Source organism: Balaenoptera musculus, chromosome 5 (genome assembly GCF_009873245.2).
Source record: "Balaenoptera musculus isolate JJ_BM4_2016_0621 chromosome 5, mBalMus1.pri.v3, whole genome shotgun sequence".
In the NCBI taxonomy this organism is placed as follows: Eukaryota; Metazoa; Chordata; class Mammalia; order Artiodactyla; family Balaenopteridae; genus Balaenoptera; species Balaenoptera musculus.
The window spans coordinates 95698741-95719658 of NC_045789.1; positions in this window are offsets into that span (position 1 = coordinate 95698741).

Sequence of the window (20918 nt, forward strand, 5' to 3'; positions counted from 1 at the left end):
AAGGAAACACGCCAGAACCAGGAGGAGAAGCTCCTTCTTCTTGCAGGGTTTCCAACACTCTCTGTTGGCAAAACTTTGCGTAATGTCAGCTGTGCAGGAAGGCCCACAGGGTCTACCACCATTACTGCAGAGCAGCCCACGAAGGTGACCTTGGAGCAGTGCGGCAAAACACTGGCTGTTATGGACTGAATGTTTGTGTCCTTCCAAAACTCATATGTTGAAAGTCTACCCTCCCAATGTGATGATGTTAGGAGGTGGGGCCTTTGGGAGATAATTAGGATGAGACGAGATCATTGGGTGAAACCCTCGTGAATGGGATTAGTGCCCTTATGAGAGTCATGGGACAGCTTGCTTCCCTCTACTCTGCTCTCTGCCACGGGAGGACACAATGAGAAGTCAGCATTCTGCAGCTGAGAAGTGGGTCCTAACCAGGACCCCTGATCCAGACATGCTGACCCCCTGATCTCAGCCTTCCAGCTTCCAGAACTGTGAGACATACATTTCTGGTTTTTTTATAAGCTACCCAATCCATGGTAGTTTGTTATAGCAGCCTGAACTAAGACACTAGCAAAACGTTAAATGTGTGCAGAGAAGATGACCATGGACTGAGCTCTCTAAGATTGGGAAGAAGAGGAAAAGTCAACAAAGGACACCGGAAGGAGCAACCAATAAGGCAGAATGTGCAGTCCTGGGAGTAAAGTGAAAAAAGTGTATTGAGAAAGAAGGAATGAACAGCAATGCCAAATGCTGCTGAGAAGTGAAGGAAGATAAAGGCTAGAAACTGACCATTGGACTTAGCCATGGGGAGTTCACGGATGGTGCTGACAAGCACTTTCAGTAGAGTAGTGGGGGTCAAAGATTAGAGTGAGCTTAAGAGAGCAGGGGAGAAGAGGAATGGGTGTACAGACGCCTTTAACTCAGTTAAAGGAGTTAACTTTGTTAGAGTCTTCTAAACTTTACCCTTGAACAGAATCTAAAAAAGTCTACCAGGCTTTTGGGCCTGCGTTGTTCTCATAGATTTACTTTATTGCTGAAGCCCTTTCTCGGGGAGCTGATCTGAGGCATGCAATTTGCAGCCTGGTTTATGGCATTTTCTGATTCCCTTCACCTGAGCTCACCTGAAGCGCCCTTGTCCCAGGTGCTCATTTCCTGCCACACTCCAGAGGTCGGCCTCTGCTCCCTCCGCAGATGGGCTCTCACCAGCTCGGAGGTCAGCCTGTGCATTCCTGGCTCCTCTTCCTCATGGATTCTTAAGGGGTCCACATCCAGGGGCAGTTTTTGCAGGGACACATCTTTTCCTCTCTTGAGGTCCTTGCCACAGGAGGAGGATGAGGAGGATGAGGGATTTATCTGATGAGGAGGATGAGGGAGAGGAGGGATGAAGGTTAGATTCCCCTGAACTCCTAAAGCATTATTTTCCGTTTTGCATCTCCCCATCCTCAGTGTTCAGTAAATGTTGAATGAGTGGACGAAAGGCAGGCTTGGAGAAGATAACTAATCGGTGTGCTCCTAGTACGTGATGCAAGTGAGTGATGGAGCCAGGTGTCCACAGATCCCCACCCCTTGTTGCTTGTATGATACCCTGGCTAGAGACATAAGACTGTCATTTCCCTTCCCACAGCCAGTTTTTAAACCATCTTATTTCTTCCATCTGCTATTTTGTCCACCTGTCATCTCCCTTGTTGCCTCTCCCAGGCTGATGGACTCAAGTGCACCTTGTTTGCATACCTGGCTCTGCCACATGGTAGTGGAAGGACCATGAGCAATGGGCCAGAACTGGTCTCTTTTCTCAGCCCCGTTCTTTGCCCTTCTCTGTCCTGCTCTGTATTGCAGGGACCTGCCTTTCCCAGGCTCCCTTGCCAACTGTCTTCCTATAGGTTTTGGCAGCGGGGTCCCTTGTGGAAGACTGAAGTGGGGGAGAGGGGAGAAACCACAGTATCTCCATGTCCCCTCCTGCCTCTGGTGGCATCTCTGGGGGCAGTGGCATCTTTGGCCATGGCAGTATCACTTCCACAGCCCCAGCTCCCACTGGCCAGCCCCTCCCCTGTGGCTCCCTGCAGACCTGCCCACTGGGCTCTTCTTTTTGATTCTCAGCCCTTGGAGAAGCAGCGGCTCTCCACTGTTGCTAATCTTTGGGTCACCTCAGCATCCCATGTCTGGATTCTGGATTTTTCCGCCTCCCATATGGCTTATTTCCTTCATTAAGTCCCCCCTGTTTGAGTAGTTTCTGTTTGCTGCCTGGTCCTCATCTGTGAAATGGGAATGATCATATCTGCCTTATGGAGTAGCTGTGCGGATTCAGTGAAATAGTACATGATTATTTATTCTTATTATCATACTTCAGGGGGAAATAGTGGGCCTGTTTTAGGAAAGAGTACGTTTTGACTTCTGCATTTTTAATTTGCCTCAAAGTCATCGGTCCTCAAGTTCACTTCTCACTCAAGGGAGGTGGTGGCAGTATCACCACTCACCCTTCCGGACGCTCCTGAGGGGCTGAATCAGTGCAGCCGAATAACCTGGGACTGGAGAGAGACCCTCCCAGTGTGACCATGTTCGCTCTGTGGCAGGTCAGCTCAGCCGGGGACCTGGGGAGAGCGGTGCTGCTACTCTGAGCCTGTTCAAGTCACAGCTGTTTACAACCCTAGAAAAGGGAAAGGCTGAAGTACTGTGTCTAAGGAAAACGCGAAGGCAGACACTTCATCCAAAGTGCAGCCGAGAGCCTCTCTGGGGGCTTGGAAAGAGGGCTGGGAAGGTTCTGCTTCTGGGTCTCTGTTGGTGGAAAAAAAATCGGGGTTGAGTCCAATTTTTTCCCCATAGATCAATTCTATTGTGACACTCTATCACTTAGATTAAAATAAATACCATTTGGGACATTCTAAGGGGAAAAAGCTCCACGGAGGCTAAGGGAAGCACGTTAGCTAGAGAATCCTACTCAGCCAGAGGCTTCTGTTGTCTTGGGGTCCAGACCAGCCTGTGTGCAGGGGATTATGGGTAGAAACCTGCTGTGTTTCTAGAATGTTCTTAGCATTGAGAGACTGTGTCCTGAGGAATACTCCCAAGTTAAGCAAGTCCCTTTCTGGCCTCTGCCTCAGTTTCCTAGAGATACATTTGCTCCATTTTCAGGGAGAATTTCTTACTAAAATTTTTGCAAATTATGTTATCTCTGGATAAAGTAATTTGGACTAGAAGTCTGAGTGAGAGAAAAATTAAATGTCCCACTTCACTGGTTATTTAAGAAATGCAAACTGAAACAATGAGATGGCAGTCGTACTAGGTAAATGCGGGGGAGCAAATTTGCCACGGACACATGTGTATCTTTGGCATGAGGATTGTTTTAGGCTGATTATCTTTAAGAAGAAGATTCAGGAATTCCTTCTTTTGACCTCTCCCTTAGCTGCCTAAAGAATTTAGATAAAGGGACTGTTCCCAGAATAGAGCTACCACCAGAGGTATCTGCAAAGAATATGGGTGGGGTGTGGTGAGAGAGAGATCAGAGTTCACTCTGTGTCCCTTGTCTCTTCAGGGCCTAGCAAACACTTGTTTATCAAACATTTTCTTTTTCATCTTCATGTGAATTGTCTTTCTCCCCTTTGAAGTCCCCAACCACTACCCTCAATGTCCTCTTTTGTCTTTAGCTGAAGATGGTATTTAAGGTGAGGGCTTCGGCCATTTTGGTGAGTTACTACTATTTTCCTGGGTCTCTCCCATGCATACATGTTATTAAACTTTTATTTGATTTTCTCCTTTTAATGTGTCTCATGTCAACTTAATTCTTAGACCAGCCAGAAGAACCTAGAAGGGTAGAGGAAAATTTCTTCCCCCCACCGCCACCACAAACTAGCAACTATTTTTAAAGCACGTGCTGACATGTGTTTTTGAACCCTGTTGGTGGGAGGGCCACATAGAACTGTTTAGGAGAGTAACTTGATACTCTAGCAATACTCTTAAATAGATAGCTAGTGGGAAGCAACCGAATAGCACAGGGAGATCAGCTCTGTGCTTTGTGACCACCTAGAGGGGTGGGATAGGGAGAGTGGGGGGGAGGGAGATGCAAGAGGGAAGAGATATGGGAACATATGTATATGTATAACTGATTCACTTTGTTATAAAGCAGAAACTAACACACCATTGTAAAGCAATTATACTCCAATAAAGATGTTTAAAAAAAAAAACTTTTCACCATTTGATCTAGTAATCCCATATCTTAGATTCTATGAAATAATCAGAAACAAGACAGAATGGATAAACAGCAAGGTGCTACTGTATAGCACAGGGAACTATATTCAATATCCTGTAATAAACCATTATGGAAAAGAATATGAAAAAGAATGTATATATTGATATATATGAATTGCTTTGCTGTACAGCAGAAATGAACACAACATTGTAAATCAGCTATACTTCAATAAAATAAAAAAAGAAACAAGGACAAGAAATATAACAAATATATGAATTCCTGCATCATTAATTACTGCAATCTTTGAAACAACTCAAAAGACCAACAATAAAGTATTGTTAAGTATTGTTAAGTAATCACTGTAGCTAACATTTATTGAGCACTTTCTATGCTGTAGGTATGGCTTTACAAGGATTAACAAATCCTCACAATTCTATTGAAGAGACTCCTATTTTTAAGTCCATTTTACAGTTGAGGAGAATGAGGCATAGAGAGAAGTTACTCACCCACGTTTACACAGTTAGGAGGTAGTGAGAGCCAGGATTTGAACAGGCATTTCGACTACAACGTTTGTGTTCTCAGCCACTACACTACAGCAGCCTGCAAATAAGCCATATGATGAGCACAATTTAGTTATGCCAATAACAAATATAATACCATTATCAAAGACCACATTTTCAAACAATTCTTATTGATGTGAGACAATCCTCAAGGAATGTGAAAATTATCTGTTGTGGAGAAATAGATTTTTGGTTAATAAAAACTTCTTGCAGAATGCTTTTTTTTTTTAAACATATTTATTTCCATGGGCAGAAGCAGACCCAACATTTTGAAAATACTTTTGCAACATCACTTTTTTTAGTGTTTGTTCTGAATTCACAGTTTTCCTGTCTGATCTTCTAAAGCAGACTTCTCGGGAGGCAGGTGGAGAGGCTTGCAGTTTAGGAGGCCAATAGCTGGTTAGCAGCAGAGAGGCAAACAAGTTCTGAATTAGCATTTCAGCCCGTGGTGATGCTGGGCTTTTAGCTGCCTGTGACTTCGAGCGTAGAAAAGGGAAACACTCAGATGAGAGGAGTTTTTGAAATGTCCACTTGGTGGAGCTGTCAGCTTAGGTGGAAGTGTGATTGGCTTGCTTACCTGCAAGTAATTTTCAGTGGTGTTTCAATGACTCTTGGAAATTGATGCCCCAGACAACTCCTAGCTCCTTCAAACCCAGATTCTACAATTATAACTAAACACTTGTAACAAGAAGATGAGTAAGTTCTGGGGATCTGATGCACAGCATAAGGATTATAGTCGGTATTGCTATATTATATACTTCAGAGTTCTAAAAGAGTCGATCTTAAATGTTCTCACCACGGAAGAGAAATGATAATTCTGTGATGTGATAGAGATATTATTGAAAGCTATGGTGGTTATCATATTGCAGTATATAAGTGTATCAATCAACATGGTGTACACCTTTAACGTACACAATGCTGTATGTCAGTTATATTTCAATAAAAACAAAATCCAAGACCCTAAAACAGTATTTGGTGTGATTATTGCCTGTTGCACCCACAGGACTGTAAGCTTCATGGGGGCACTGAATGTCAGGGCTCCCAGAGATACTGCCTTAGTCCTCTTCTTCCTCTAACTTTAGTTAGTTGTCAAAAGGACCATCTAGGGAGCTTATTAAAAATGGATTCCTGGAACCCTCCCCAGAACTGAATCATAGTTGTAGGGTAGAGTCATGTATTAGTTGTCTGCTACTGCATAACGAATAGTGGCTTAAAAGAACAGTACTTATTATCTCCCCCAGTTTCTGTGGGTCTGGAATTTGGAAGGGGCTAATTTGGGGATTCTGGCTCAGGGTCTCCCATGAAGTTGCTGTCAGTTGTCATCTGGGGCTACATTCATCTGGAGGCTTGATTGGGGCTGGAGTATCCACTTCCAGAGGTGCTGGGAAGTTGGTTCCAGGAACGGTACAGGACAGGAAGGATGTGCTGGGCTAGTTCACATCTATTCAGCCACACGTGCTGTCTGGGAATGGCAGAGTTTTAAGTGCTGGTTCTTTTGTTGGGTGCATCTTTGCTGGAGTCCTCTGACCAGCAACCCTGAATATAGTTTGTTCCTTGAGCAGGTGTAACCCTCGGCTGCTAACCTGCCATGGTTCCCTTCTGTGCTGGGCCACTTTGTCTTTCCAGGCCATTCTCCTGGGCGGTGTCCTTTACAAGATGCCTCGAGGTTGGCTCCTTCTTACATGGCCCACATCTGGCCTGTGGGAACACATAAGCCTTTGCCTCCTCTCACTTACAGAGAAGGGAAGGGAAGTGCCATAGCTCTCCAGTAGTTCTCTCCCAAGACATTGTCTGTCCCTCTGCCATCTCTCCTCTGTCACAGACTGGAGGTGGGTGTCCAGGACTCTGGTAATGACTTCCCAGGCTCTCGATGGGCCCTGCATAAATGATCTAATGCTGTGTCTGGGCATGTGGGGACCTAGTACCTATCACGTTCTCACCTGTGGGCATCAACAGAAAAACTGACACACCAGGTCCCTTTCAACATCCTCTCCATACTCCAGCGCTAAAGCTTCCTAGGAGCTGCTTCACCCTTTCCACTTGGGTGTCCCAGAGGTAACTTGAACATGGTGTGTCCAAGCTTAGTATCCATCCCTGTCTTAGTCCATTCTGGCTGTCTTGGTTGGCAGGGGCTGGATCATGAAGGATCTTTGTTTAGTGAATTTTGTCTTGCAGGCAATGGGGAACCTCTGAAAGCTTAAAACATTTTTTTCCACTGTGAGGCTTTCCGCTTCCTTGCATTTTAGAAGATCCAGGGCTTCCCTGGTGGCGCAGTGGTTGAGAGTCTGCCTGCCAATGCAGGGGACGTGGGTTCGAGCCCTGGTCTGGGAGGATCCCACATGCCGCGGAGCAACTAAGCCCGTGAGCCACAACTACTGAGCCTGCGCGTCTGGAGCCTGTGCCCTGCAACGGGAGAGGCCGCGACAGTGAGACGCCCGCGCACCGCGATGAAGAGTGGCCCCCGCTCGCCACAACTGGAGAAAGCCCTCGCACAGAAACGAAGACCCAACACAGCCAAAAATAAATAAATAAATAAATAAATAAATAAATTAAAAAAAAAAAAAAAAAAAGAAGATCCAAGCAGTGTGAAGAACGTCCACAAGGGGGCAGGCGTTGGCAATAGATGGGAATATTGGTGCGGAAAACCAGCGTGTGAAACTGGTTCAATTTTCTTTTCCTTGTGGGGGCCTCTGCTCAGCTCTCTGAGTAGGTCTAAGATCGATACGTAACCTCAATATTGGAGACTAGCTGCTGTGCATCCTGACTTTTTTCTCTCTCCCTGCCTTCCTCCTTTCCTCTCACCCTTTCTGCCCTGCATCCTCTTGTGTACTTTCTTCACTGAAGTGGAAAGTCAGGTTTAAAAAAGTAGTAGATAACTTCCTAAAACATGACCAAGCTTGCAACGTCTTAAAAGCCCAATCTCCATGCAAACAGATGACGACACACACACGAGAAACAGCAACAGTTCAGACTGCTAGAGTGTACACAAGCCGCTGGGAAAAGGACCTGTTTCCTGTCAGTATGTCAGGAGTCCCTGTAAAGTTCCCATCACCTGTACACGCTAGGAGATGGTTATTGATTCCAATTCAGGTCTCACTGACGTTTACTGAATGCCTACTGTGTGTCAGGTTAGGTGCTGGGAGATCGAGAGTATGTTATTTCACCGAATCTTCACACCAGTACTTTGAGCTCAGTAGGCCTTTCCCTATTTACACATAAGGCAATTGAGTCTCAGAGGGATCATGCCGCTGGCAGGTCACAGAAACATAATTTAAGCCAGAGTTTGGACTTCTTACTCTAGTGTTCCTGCCATTAAACCCCATGGGATTGCTTGATTTAGTCCCATCTCCCAATGTGAATATGATTCAGGGTGACCAGTGTGGGGAAGAGAGAGGCAGCTTTTTCTTCTGATGTCAACTAAGCTCAGTGCATAGATGCTCCAGAGGGAAAGAAGAGGCATGAGGGAACAGGGGCTGTCATTGTTCTTTTTGACTCCAAGTCAGTCAGAGGCTGGAGGGCTCAGTCAGGGGAGCAGACTTAAGGGAGCAGAGAGTGAAAACTTTGGACAACTTGGTGGTCTGTGACCCTTTGCTCAGCCAGGGACTGTCCTGGATAGTCCTGGTGGCCAGCATAGGGCTGGGGTCCAATAAATATTTGTTCCACCGAACCCCTTGTACAGATGGGAAGACAAAGGACCAGGGGTCTGGCTATGACCAGTTTAAGGTCAATGAATGGTAGAGCAAGGTGTGGAACTCTGGGGGCTTTGAGTGTTTCCTTACACCAGTTTTCCAAAGTATGAGCCATTCCATTGGGGTATGTGTACAGGGAGATGTGGGGTGGGACACAGGAGAATGCTTTCTATTTAATAATCATCTATTTTATATAAAAATATGTAGCAAGCTTTCAATTCCATGGATATTATGGCCAGGATGCGACTAAATTAGATAGCAAGAAAAAAGTGGATCGATTTAAATGTTACATAAAGAATACACTGGAATAGCCAATACAATATTGAAGGAGAACAAAGTTGGAAGACTGATGCTACTTGACTTCAAGACTTACTGTAAAGCTACAGTAATCAAGACAGTGATGTACTGATGAAAGAATAGACAAACAGATCAATGGAACACAATAAGGAGCCCAGAAATAGACCCCGATAAAAATACAGTCAATTGATCTTTGATAAAGGAGCACAGGAAACACAACAGGGCAAAGATAAGTCTCTTCAACAATGGTGCTGGAACAACAGAACTTCCAAAAAAATTAATCTAGACACAGTCCTTACATCCTTCAGGAAATTCACTCAAAATATAGGATCATTTCCCCATCTCATAGCCTTAAATGTAAAATGCAAAACTATAAACTCCTAGAAGATACCATAGGAGAAAACCTAAATGACCTTGGTTATGGTGATGCTTTTTTAGATACACCACCAAACACATGATCCATGAAAGAAATAATTGATAAGCTGGACTTCATTAAAATTAAAAAGTTCTGCTCCGTGAAAGGAAATGTAACAGAGGCGGAGCAGGCACGCAGCTGTTATCGCGAGACCCTGAGCCTCGTGGGCGGAGTTACGGCTGTGCAGACAGTCAGCGTGGTCCGCGCGGCGGAGAGTGCGGGAAGAGGCGGATTGCAGCCTTTTCCCCGGGGCCCTCCGGGCCCTCTGGCCTTGGGGCCAGCGGGTGAGCTGGGGGGCCCGGGGACAGCCTGAGGGCTGTGTCCTATAGAGCTCCAGAGCCCTCACCGCGGCTGCCCCCTGGCCGGGCCCAGGCCTTGAAGCAGCAGTGACCCTTCTCCCCCCGTCCCCACATCGTCGACCTAATGGTGGTGGCAGTCACCATGGGTCACAATCCACGGAGGCCTCAGCAGCTGGAGTACATGGACACTGCCATTAAGGTAACAGTTTCAACCAGCTTCCGTCCCTCCGTTCAATTTTCAAAACTTGGTACAGCTGAGATCAGTTGTCTACTCCTAGGAGATGGCCAGAGGTCAGGGTTAAGGTGTAAGGACATTGCGCAGCATTACTCCAGGTCCACCTCTGTGGTTAGCGCTATTCTCAGAGAAGGGCAATTGGGAGCTGGGAATTCACCTGATGGGTATTTGCTCCTATTGATCCTATACAAATGATTCTCTCCAGCTTTTTTTTTTTTTTTTTTTAAACATCTTTATTGAAGTATAATTGCCTTACAATGGTGTGTTAGCTTCTGCTTTATAACAAAGTGAATCAGTTATACATATACAATATGTTCCCATTTCTCTTCCCTCTTGCATCTCCCTCCCTCCCACCCTCCCCATCCCACCCCTCTAGGTGGTCACAAAGCACCGAGCTGATCTCCCTGTGCTATGCGGCTGCTTCCCACTAGCTATCTATTTTACATTTGGTAGTGTATATATGTCCATGCCACTCTCTTACCCTGTCACATCTCACCCCACCCCCTCCCCATATCCTCAAGTCCATTCTCTAGTAGGTCTGTGTCTTTATTCCCGTCTTGCCACTTAAATGAAAAGCCTAAGGACCGGTAGATCCTGGGTGCCTGGCTCCCTCAGTGGTGACGGCTGGGCAGGGTCTGGGGACCTGGCCCTGAGGGCGCCGACAGCTGAGATCTGCCCCTTTAGCCAGGCCTGGGCCCCGGCAGGAGGATCCAGCCTGGGTGCTGGACGAATGCTCCTGGGCCGGGTAACCGGCCCGTGCAGCGACCCTCTCCTCTCAGCCAGGGCCTGGACCTCAGCGGGGGAAAGTTGAGCCTTGGGACCTTGCCCCTTCTTGTCAGAACAGAGAATAACATTTGTTTGGGAGGAGGTTTATGGGAACTCTGTGACCTGACCGTGACCTGACCTCAAAAAAAGGATCTGACACGGAGAGGTTTGCAACAACTAACCATGCCCCTCCCTCACCTTTCCTATTAAAGGGCTTTGCTGGAAGCTTTTGAGGAGCGCAGGGTTTTTAAGGCATGAGCCACCCGTCTCCTTTCATGGGCCTACAATAGGCCTTTCTCTGTTCCCAGCTCTGACATTTTGGTATTGTTTGGCCTCACTGTGCTTCAGGCACATGGACTTGTGTTGGATAACAAAAATATCAAGTGAATTAGAAGAAAAGCCACAGACTGGGAGAAAATATTTACAAAAAACACATCTGATAAAGGACTGTTAGCCAATATACCAAGAACCCTTAAAAAACAACAATAAGATAACAAACAACCCAATTAAAAAATGGACCAAAGACTTCAACAGATGCCTCATCAAAGAGGATATACAGCTGGCAAATAAGCATATGAAAAGATGTTCCACATCATATGTCATTAGGGAAGTGCAAGTTAAAACAACGAGATATCACACACACCTATCAGAATGGCCAGAATCTGAAACAACGACACCATATCCTGGTGCGGATGTGGAGCAGCCGGAACTCTCATTCATTGCTGGTGAGAATGCCGCGTGGTACAGCCACTTTGGAAGACAGTTTGGCAGTCTCTCACACGACTAAACATACTCTCATGGTACGAGCCAGGGATCACCCTCCTTGGTCTTTACCCAAAGGAGTTGAAAACTTACGTCTGCACAAAACCCTGCACATGAATGTTTAGAGCAGTTTTAATCATAATCGCCAAACCGTGGAAGCAACCAAGATGTCCTTCAGTAGGTGAATGAATAAATGAACTGTGGTCCATCCAGACAATGGAATAGTACTCAGTGCTAAAAAGAAGTGCACTGTCAAGCCATGACAAGACATGAAGGAAACTTAAATGCATATTATTAAATGAAAGAAGTCAATCTGAAAGGGCTACAGACTGTATGATTCCAACTATATCACATTTGGGATAAGGCAAAACTATGGAGGTAATAAAAAGATCAGTGTTGGTGGCGGGGGTGGGTAGAAGAGATGAATGGGCAGAGCATAGAGGATTTTGAGGGGAGTGAAAATACTCTGTATGATATCATACTGGTGGGTACATGTCATTACACATTTGTCCAAACCCATAGCACCCTTAGATAAACTATGGATTTTGAGTGATTATGATGTGTCAATGTAAGTTCATCCTCTGTAAAAAAGGTACTGCTCTGGGGAGTGATGTTGCTAATGGGGAGGCTATGCATGTGTGTGGGCTGGGAGTTTATGACAAATCTCTGTACCGTCCTTTCAATTTTTAGGTAAACCTAACCCCGCTCTTGAAAAGATAGTCTTGAAAAAATACATTACCTAAAATAGGTTTCCTATTGCTGCTGTACCAAATTACCACAAACTTAGTGATTGAAAACAACCCAAATTTATTATTTTATAGCTCTGGAGGTCAGAAGTCCTAAAATTAAGGGATCAGCAGGGCTGCATTCTTTCTAGAGGCTCTTGGGCACAGCATCCCCTAGAAATTCAGATTATCAGTTATTCCTTTCATGAACCGTATCTTTGATGTTTTATCTAAAAAGGCATCACCATACTTGTCATCTAGGTTTTCTCCTATGCTAGGAGTTTTAAAGTTGCATTTTGCATTGAGGTCTGTGATCCATTTTGAGCTAATTTTTGTGAAGGGTGTAATTTGTTTCCTTGCCTTTTCTAGATTCTAATGGTGCCTTCCTTGGCTTGAGGTCCCTTCCTTGCATCACTCCAACCTCTGCTTCTGTTGTCACGTCTCCTTTTTCTGACTTCGACCTTCTCGTCTCCCTCTTATAAGGCGCCTTGTAATTACATCGGGCCCACCCAGATAATATAGGATAATTTCTTCATTTCAGGATCCTTAATTTAATTACATCTGCCAAATCCCTTTTGCCATGTAAGGGAACACATTCATAGGTTCTGAGATTAGGACATAAATACCTTTTGGGGACCATTATTCTGTCATAGAGTAGAGATGGTATAAATATGTGGTGAGATCACGAAGGTCTTTGAATGACTGAAGTTTGGGAAATACTGTCTCACATCCCAGCTGCTTCCTTGGAGAACATTTACAGCCGTGACACCAGCTTCCTTAGGGATTTGTGTATTTGAAGGGTCAGGTAGAGGAAAGCTTTGCTATCTGAGGGCATAATTGCCTGTTTGTTTTTTTTTTAAATTATTTTACTGAAGTATAGTTGATTTACAATGTTGTGTTAATTTCTTCTGTACAGCAAAGTGATTCAGTTATACATATATATATATACACATTCTTTTTCATATTCTTTTCCATTATGGCTTATCACAGGATATTGAATATAGTTCCCTGTGCTATACAGTAGGACCTTGTTGCTTATGTATAATTGCTTGTTAATGAGGGCAGGTCGTGCCATGGGAAAGCCCTTCTGAGAGCAGGTAGACGTGGAGTTTAATTTGGAAGTGGGCGCTGGAAAAAGCTGACTTGTTCTACGTAAAAGCATGAGAAGAATTACTGGGAAGGGTGATGCACAGCTTGTACAGGTGGTGTGAAGCTGAGGTACATTTAAAGAACAGGATGTTGATATTTAATCTAGAGTTGTTTTCATTCTTGCCTTGTCACTCCTTCGTCTGGTCTCATGCTTGGGGCGGGATAAAAATGCTTTATACGTGTGTGAACCTGTGCTTGAAAAAAGTTATTGGCTCCCACTGGCCAACATTTTATCCCCGGCCCCTCCTCTTCCCAATTAAGGGAAAGACTGACTTACACATCCAGGTCTTGAGGGACAGATTGTGAACAGAACAGGTGTCAGGACAGTGTTATAGGTTGGACCAAGTAGAGGGACCCGAGAGAATAAAGCCTTTGCAAATATCTCAGGGGAAGTTTTGGTCTTCCTTGTGCATTATCTCAGTTAATCCCCACTAGACACTCTGAGACCCAGAGACGTTATGCAGTGGACTTAATGGACCAGCTGGGTCTTTAGTCATGTCTGTGTTGGCTTGAAGGCCAGTTGTCAAATTGGTTGTCATGGACAAACATGCCTGGTTATAGCATTTTAGAGATAGGGTGGTCTTGATGCTAGAGCTCAGGCCTCACCTGAAACTCATTGTTGCATCAATTATATTGTGCAGTATCAAATTTAATGAGTATGCTCTGAAAATTTATAATGTATGGGTAACTATGCTTGTAGGTGGGGTATGGGACATTGTAATGGATATGCACCTGCACTCTTTACCAAAGCGTGTTCCTAAGAACGCCATTGTCTCAGGGTGGTAATAGGTCTTCATGACAAAAAGTGTTCCTACTCAGCCATAAAAAAGAATGAAATTTTGCCATTTGCAGCAACATGGATGGATCTGGAAGGCATTATGCTAAGTGAAATGTCAGTCAGAGAAAGACAAATACTGTATGATCACTTATAGGTAGAATCTAAAAAATACGACAAACTCCTGAATGTAACAAAAAAGAGACAGATTCACGGATAATAGATAACAAACTAGTGGTTACCGGCTAGGAGAGGGAAGGGAGGGAGGGGCGAAAAGGGGGTCGGGGATTAGGAGGTATAGCTATTATATATAAAATAAGCCACCAGAATATATTGTATAACGCAGGGAATATAGCCAATATTTTACAATAACTATAAATGAAATATAACCTTTAAAAATTGTGAATCAATATATTGTACACCTGTAACTTATATAATATTGTACATCAACTATATTTCAGTAAAAAAGAGATGGTAAAGATATTTTTAAAGTTTCCACAAGTAAGGAAAATACTGAAAATCAATTTATCTATCCATCCATCCATCCATTTTTTGCCTATCTCTCATTTATCTATGTATTCCTTATAGAACTTCTTAGAACCTCTAATATGTGCAATGGGAATCTCCAAGAGGGAGATATAGCATGCAGCATTTCCTTGGGGATCAATATCTAGAGAGAATGAGTGCCTGACACAGAGCAGGTGCTCTGTGAATGTGTGCGGCGTGAATAAACCAATGGGTGAATGTTACAGATGATGTAAGGAGTTCCAGGAGGGGAAAGAGAACTTCTCTGATCAATATGTAGCTCAAGACTATGGTAATGATTGAATTCCAAAGTATTTATGAAACATTTACTATGCCAATAGCTACCATTTACTAAGCACCTACTGTGTGCCAGGCATGATGCTAGATGCTTTCTTATAATCTTTTTAGTTAAAATGGGATCATGAGATATAATCAGTCATTTGGGAGGCCTTCTGTAGGGTCTGCCGATAGAAGTAAGCTTTACAAGGCAATTGTGATAGCCCCATAAAGACTTAACATAACCTGCGATCATAATAGGAAGGACTAAAGACCAGGTGACCCTTCAAGCCACTTGAAATACTAGCACTTAATAGCAGAATGTTATGCATAATTAGACAGGACTAGTGTGCAGCTCTTTTAAAAATACAGCATTTACACTGAATGTCAATATTTTCTTTCATCAGGGAACCACCAGTGTACATTGTTAAGTGAAAGCAAACAGCCAAGTTAAATTCTAATTAAATGTTACCATTGTTATTTGAAAAATAACAGGTTAGCATTGGTGTCAAATTGACTTTTATCAGCGGATGGAATTAGAGCATTTTGTCATTTTAGGGCTGTCAAATACATGTGAATAATGTTGCCCAAGAAGCCTTCCTTGACTTTAGTTAAGGTTGAAACAAAGAGAATTAATATGGCGAGGATGTAAATGAGAGTGTCATTAGCACAAGAAAAGGATTATGTTGTATCTGGTTTTCTTTGAGCCTCTGCAGGTGCTTTGTTAGCGGGCTGGATGTTTTCCTGTGCTGTGAATTCCAAATGTAGCTTGTGTTCCTGGTTGGCAGTGCAATGAACAAGCAGATCTCCTTCCTGTGTACAGCTTCCCTAAACCGGCTGTCTGAGCAGGGAAATGAGAAGCCTTTCCCCAGGGGCAGAAGGATAAAATATGAAAGAGAATTTGAGTTTTAAGAGAACAGGTACTTATCAAGAGGACAAACTAATCAAGAGTCGTTTTAGGATGGGAAGTGAATACGAGGCAGAGTTTCACGTCTACAAAGCTGGCAGGGAGGTGGCATGATGCCAGCGCTGGGCATCAGAGATCTATTAGTGGTAACTGGTCAGTCCTCCTGTGTGCCAGCCCTGCGTGGTATCCTGGTGATTCAAGACAGTTACTGCCTTTGAAGACCTTAAGATTCCAGAACAGTGGGGAAGACCTACAATGGAATGTGACTCTGAAGTGGATGGCAGAATCCAATTCCCAAGTCTTTCCACTTCTATCTGTGTGAACTTGGACACATTACTGCACCCCTGTGATTCTCAGACTCCTCATCTGTAAAATGGGAGCACTGACACCTATCTCACAGGTTCTTTGTGGGGATGAAATGATGAACTGTATTGATAGTTTCCTGCACACACATAGCTGGCCTTCAGGAACCTGCTAGTTTCCTTTCTCTGAATGCCTCCCTTCTTAGATTAAAGAATGACTTCGATTGGACCAGCAGGAAGAGGGTTGCATCAAGACAAATAGGTCACGCCAGTTCCTAGTTGCTGATAAAGAATGAGAAGGCAACTCGATCAAGGGCTTTTGTATCTTCTCACCGGGGCTGACATTTAAGCACATCCCATTCCATTTTTGTGAATGATCTCAGAACAACGGTATTGTCCTGTTTTATTGTCAACTTAAGTCACCCGTGAGTGTTGACATCTTTCATTCTTTTATTCCACAGACATCCATAGACTACATGGGTGGTGTGGGTGAGGGACGGGTGATTGACAGAGAGCTGGGAGGGGCCAGTGCTCTGGAGTCAGGCTACTTATTGGTGACATGCTTAGGAAAGTCGCTTAACAACCATAATACATGAAGAATAATTTCTACCTCATAGGGTTGGTACGGTGCTTAAATGAGACAATACACTGTAATGGTTAAATGAGACAATATATGTTGTGTAATTCATCTGTATACAATATATATGTGCATATGATAGAGAAAGAAGTTGGTACCCAAATTTACATGTAATATGATAATATATCTTCAAGACTGTGAGCTTCTAATGCACAGGCCATGTCTTATTTGAAAAGCACTGTACTATTGTGGTTAAGTGCATGTGCTCTGAGTCAATCCTGGAGTTTAAACCTTGGCTCCGCTACTTACCAGCTGGTGTTCTTGAGTAAAGTATGTGTCTCTGAAACTCAGTATCCTAAAATTGAAAATTAGGATAATGGTGCCACCTCACAGTGTTTTGCGAGAATTCAGTAGTACATAATGAAATTCTGCTGAAGGATGAGGGCACAGCTAGCTGGTAAGAGACTAACCCTGCCGATAGCAAAAATAGCCAAGTTGGAAAAATTACAAAAAACAGCTGTTTGAAGGCATCAGAGGACAACCAAGGCAGCAAATACATTTTGGTAATATCCTATTTCTTGATCCAGGTAGGGGTTGCTTAGAAGTGTTAACCTTGTGTAGATTGATAGAGCTGTACACTCGTGGGCTTTTCTGTAAGTCAGCTATATTTCAATAAGGACATTTACAAAAACGTGGGATGGATTGTTAGAAGCACTGATTATGGCACTGGAATGGAGTGTGTGCATCCAGGTGTTATCTGGTCTTTTTTTTTTTTTTTTTTTACGCCCAGGCCTCGTCCTGTCCTGTGCCCTACACGTAGATGTTCAGTAGATTTCTGTAGAGTCTAACTGAATTGAATGCGCTGTTTTTTCCTGGTGCCTTTTGAAAATCTATTTCCTCTCCTTTGTTTTCCCTCTCAGACACTCACTGGCATATCAATGTCCTCTTCTGTTGTTTATAGCAAGTTGATTATTTTGGCAGAAACTTTAATCGCACCCCTTGTCCCTGGGAGGCATCAATAGAATACTGAAGTTTGATTATGAAGAGATGTAATTTCTCCAATACTATGAAAGTGTCTGTCAAACCCAGGGCTGAGTTTTCAACACACCCTGAACGTGACAGCAAACCCCTGTGTGATGTCCTAATGACCATCATAGCCAGTCAGTCACCAGTGGCTTCTCCAAGCAATGTGCTGTTCTCACCAAATCACACCAAAATCAAGGGCAGCAGATTTCTATAAAGTAGAGAGAATCTTGAGCAGGTGACCATTTTCCATATTCATGGTTAAGCGAAGGAAAACAAATGTTGATACAGTAAAGAAAGATAAGCTGTTTCCTTAAAATGAGTGCACTGCTGTACTTTTTAATCCTTGAACTAAAACACTAAATTGGGAAGAAACCTCACATGAACTTGGAGCTTGGAGGTATTCTGGATAAAACATCTGAAAACAAGTAGGCTTCATCACCCAATGGGAAGAGGGGTCCCAGAGTCTGGGTTTCACTCTAAGACCTTCCACTCACCTTCCCCCCTTTCAGATACTCCCCTTCTGAACAACAAATTAATTTCTAGTTCTTCTCTACAAGTGAACTGTAGCCCTTTGTAGTACCAGCTTTATATGTAGCTTTATATGCAGCCGACCTTAGAAAGGGGTAAAAATAATAAGAATTGGCCACCTTGAGCAGACTTGGCTTTGCCTCCCACCCCTTCTTTCCAGCCCATCACCCAGGAAAGTTCAGGGTCTGCGGGGTGCAGCAGAAAACTTCAGTGAAAGTTTTAGAGCTCACGTTACCTCCTGCTTTTGTCTCATTTGTTTTTGCTTCTGTACACTCCTTACATCTGTCGCAGCTTACCTAGTGATGCATTTATTTTATTTATTTATTTATTTTTAATAAATTTATTTATTTTATTTATTTATTTTTGGCATCATTGGGTCTTCGTTGCCGTGCGCGGGCTTTCTCTAGTTGCGGTGAGCGGGGTCTGCTCTTCGTTGCAGTGCGCAGGCTTCTCATTGCGGTGGCTTCTCTTGTGGAGCACGGGCTCTAGGCGCGCAGGCTTCAGTAGTTGTGGCACACAGGCCCAGTAGTTGTGGCTCACGGGCTCTAGAGTGCAGGCTCAGCAGTTGTGGTGCACGGGCTTAGTTGCTCCACGGCATGTGGGATCTTCCCAGACCAGGGCTCGAACCCGTGTCCCCTGCATTGGCAGGCGGATTCTTGACCACTGCGTCACGAGGGAAGCCCGACCTAGTGATGCATTTAAAAGATACTTTTTTAAGATTTCATTTCACATTTTAGTGATTCTTCATTGGAAATGCAGTTCAAAGTACCTTGTCTGCCATCCTGCCAGAAATAAAAGTTCCATCACTGGTATCATCCAAAAAACAGGCAGTTCTCTCCCCAAGAAGAGTTCAGCTCCACCTTTTGAAATACTTTTCTCTCACTGCCACATCTATTCTCCTATGTAGATCTGGTCATTTATTTATTCATCAAATATCTGCTGAGAGCCTACTGTGTGCCAGGTACTGCTTTGGATGCTGGGACACAGTACAAAACTACACACTGGCATTATCCAAAGAGTGTGTATAGTGGCTACTGAAAATGGGTATAAAATCAAATGTGAGAAAGTCTAAACATCAGGCTTATCTAGTATAAGGGAGGGTTTGTTCTCGAAAGGTCCAACAATATTATAACACCTTTATTTACAACTTGTCCTTTAGTTGGAATTTTGCCAATACATTTCCAACATTTCAGGATGTTTCTAAATTTGTTTTTGTTTTTGCTCTTCCATAATTGAACCCACCATTGCTTATGTTAAGCTCATGAGCTTGAAGCTAAAGACTTGCTGCTTTAGACACATGTATAATGATCTCCATCTACATCTCAGTTCTATCAGGTTTTTGATATTTACACTTCTACCAGAGTATTAGGATTTTATTATTTTCAGATTTTTACTCATTATATGAGATAAGGATCCAATGTTCTACAACCTTGCCAAATAACATATTAGTTGATCTTTTTTATAAACTGCTTACTTTGTTATGGACACTTTGTTAAGTGAGCATGATTTCATTTAATCCTGGGGTAGGAGTTACATGGCATCTCTGGACCATATAATAGAACTGCATTCTGTTCAGTGAGTTATTTGAGAGAAAGGAAATTTGATGTAGTTGAAAATATCATCATGGCATAATGAATAGTACACAAACAATATGATTAACATTCTTTCAAATTTCAAATGGAACTCTAGTTATTCCAGTGAATGAATAATCTCTTGATTATACTTTTCAAGTATATAAAGTAAAAATCAGGCTGTAAGCCAACAACTTCTAAGTTCTAATTAATTTGATATGAATATGTGGGATTCCCTTATTATGAGCCAGATAGATGTGGGTTGAGATCCCCCTTTCCCACTATTACCAGCCATCATCTGGGACAAAGGACATAATTCTTTGAACCTCAGTTTATTTGGCTCTACAATGGGAGCAAACATGACAACCTCAAAGTATGGTGAAAAGGATAAAATAATTTATTATTTGTAAAGGGCATACACTGTGAAACTTGGAACATCATAGTTGTTCAAAAAATGCATGGGTCTCCTTTTTTTTTTAATTTTATTTATTTATTTTTAGCTGTGTTGGGTCTTCGTTTCTGTGCGAGGGCTTTCTCCAGTTGCGGCGAGCGGGGGCCACTGTTCATCGTGGTGCGCGGGCCTCTCACTATCGCGGCCCCTCTTGTTGCGGAGCACAGGCTCCAGACGCGCAGGCTCAGTAGTTGTGGCTCACAGGCCCAGCTGCTCCGCGGCATGTGGGATCTTCCCAGACCAGGGCTCGAACCCGTGTCCCCTGCATTGGCAGGCTGACTCTCAACCACTGCGCCACCAGGGAAGCCCCATGGGTCTCCTTTTTATGCAGTCAGGTATATTGTAAGTATTTAATGAATATTTATTGGAGGTTTTGAGTTATGACATTAATAATCAAAATGGGGTATAACATTAAAATAAAATTAGTTATTGAAGTTGGAAAGAAAGCTGAAACCTTTCAAACTTAATTCTTTCTTCCTTTCCTGGTCATGGAACTCTTCAAGGCCAGATGTCCTGGAATGGGCAATTATTCGACTACTTGCTTTGTTTCTAACTACCCAGCTGGTTAGAACCCCTCTGTTACAGGAACATGACTCCAGGTAAATAAGATCATAGATGAGAAAAGGAGGGGGATACACTTCTTCCTTCTGCTCTGTGCAGTTGAGGTGTCTGATTCAGGAGATGCTGAGGACAACTTTCCTGGCTTCTTAGGTGTGTTTTAGGACAGAGGGCAAAGGTGAGAGAAGCAAGCTGCCTCTTCCGTCTGCCTTCCCTCTGCCAGTTATGTGTAGAGGTTCACAAGGGGAACAGGCTTGATAGGAAGGGCACTTGCACATTTTTAACATATAAAGTCCTTGTGAAGCCTTGGAAGTAGATAGCACCAGAGCTCACTAATATCTGGTTTCTT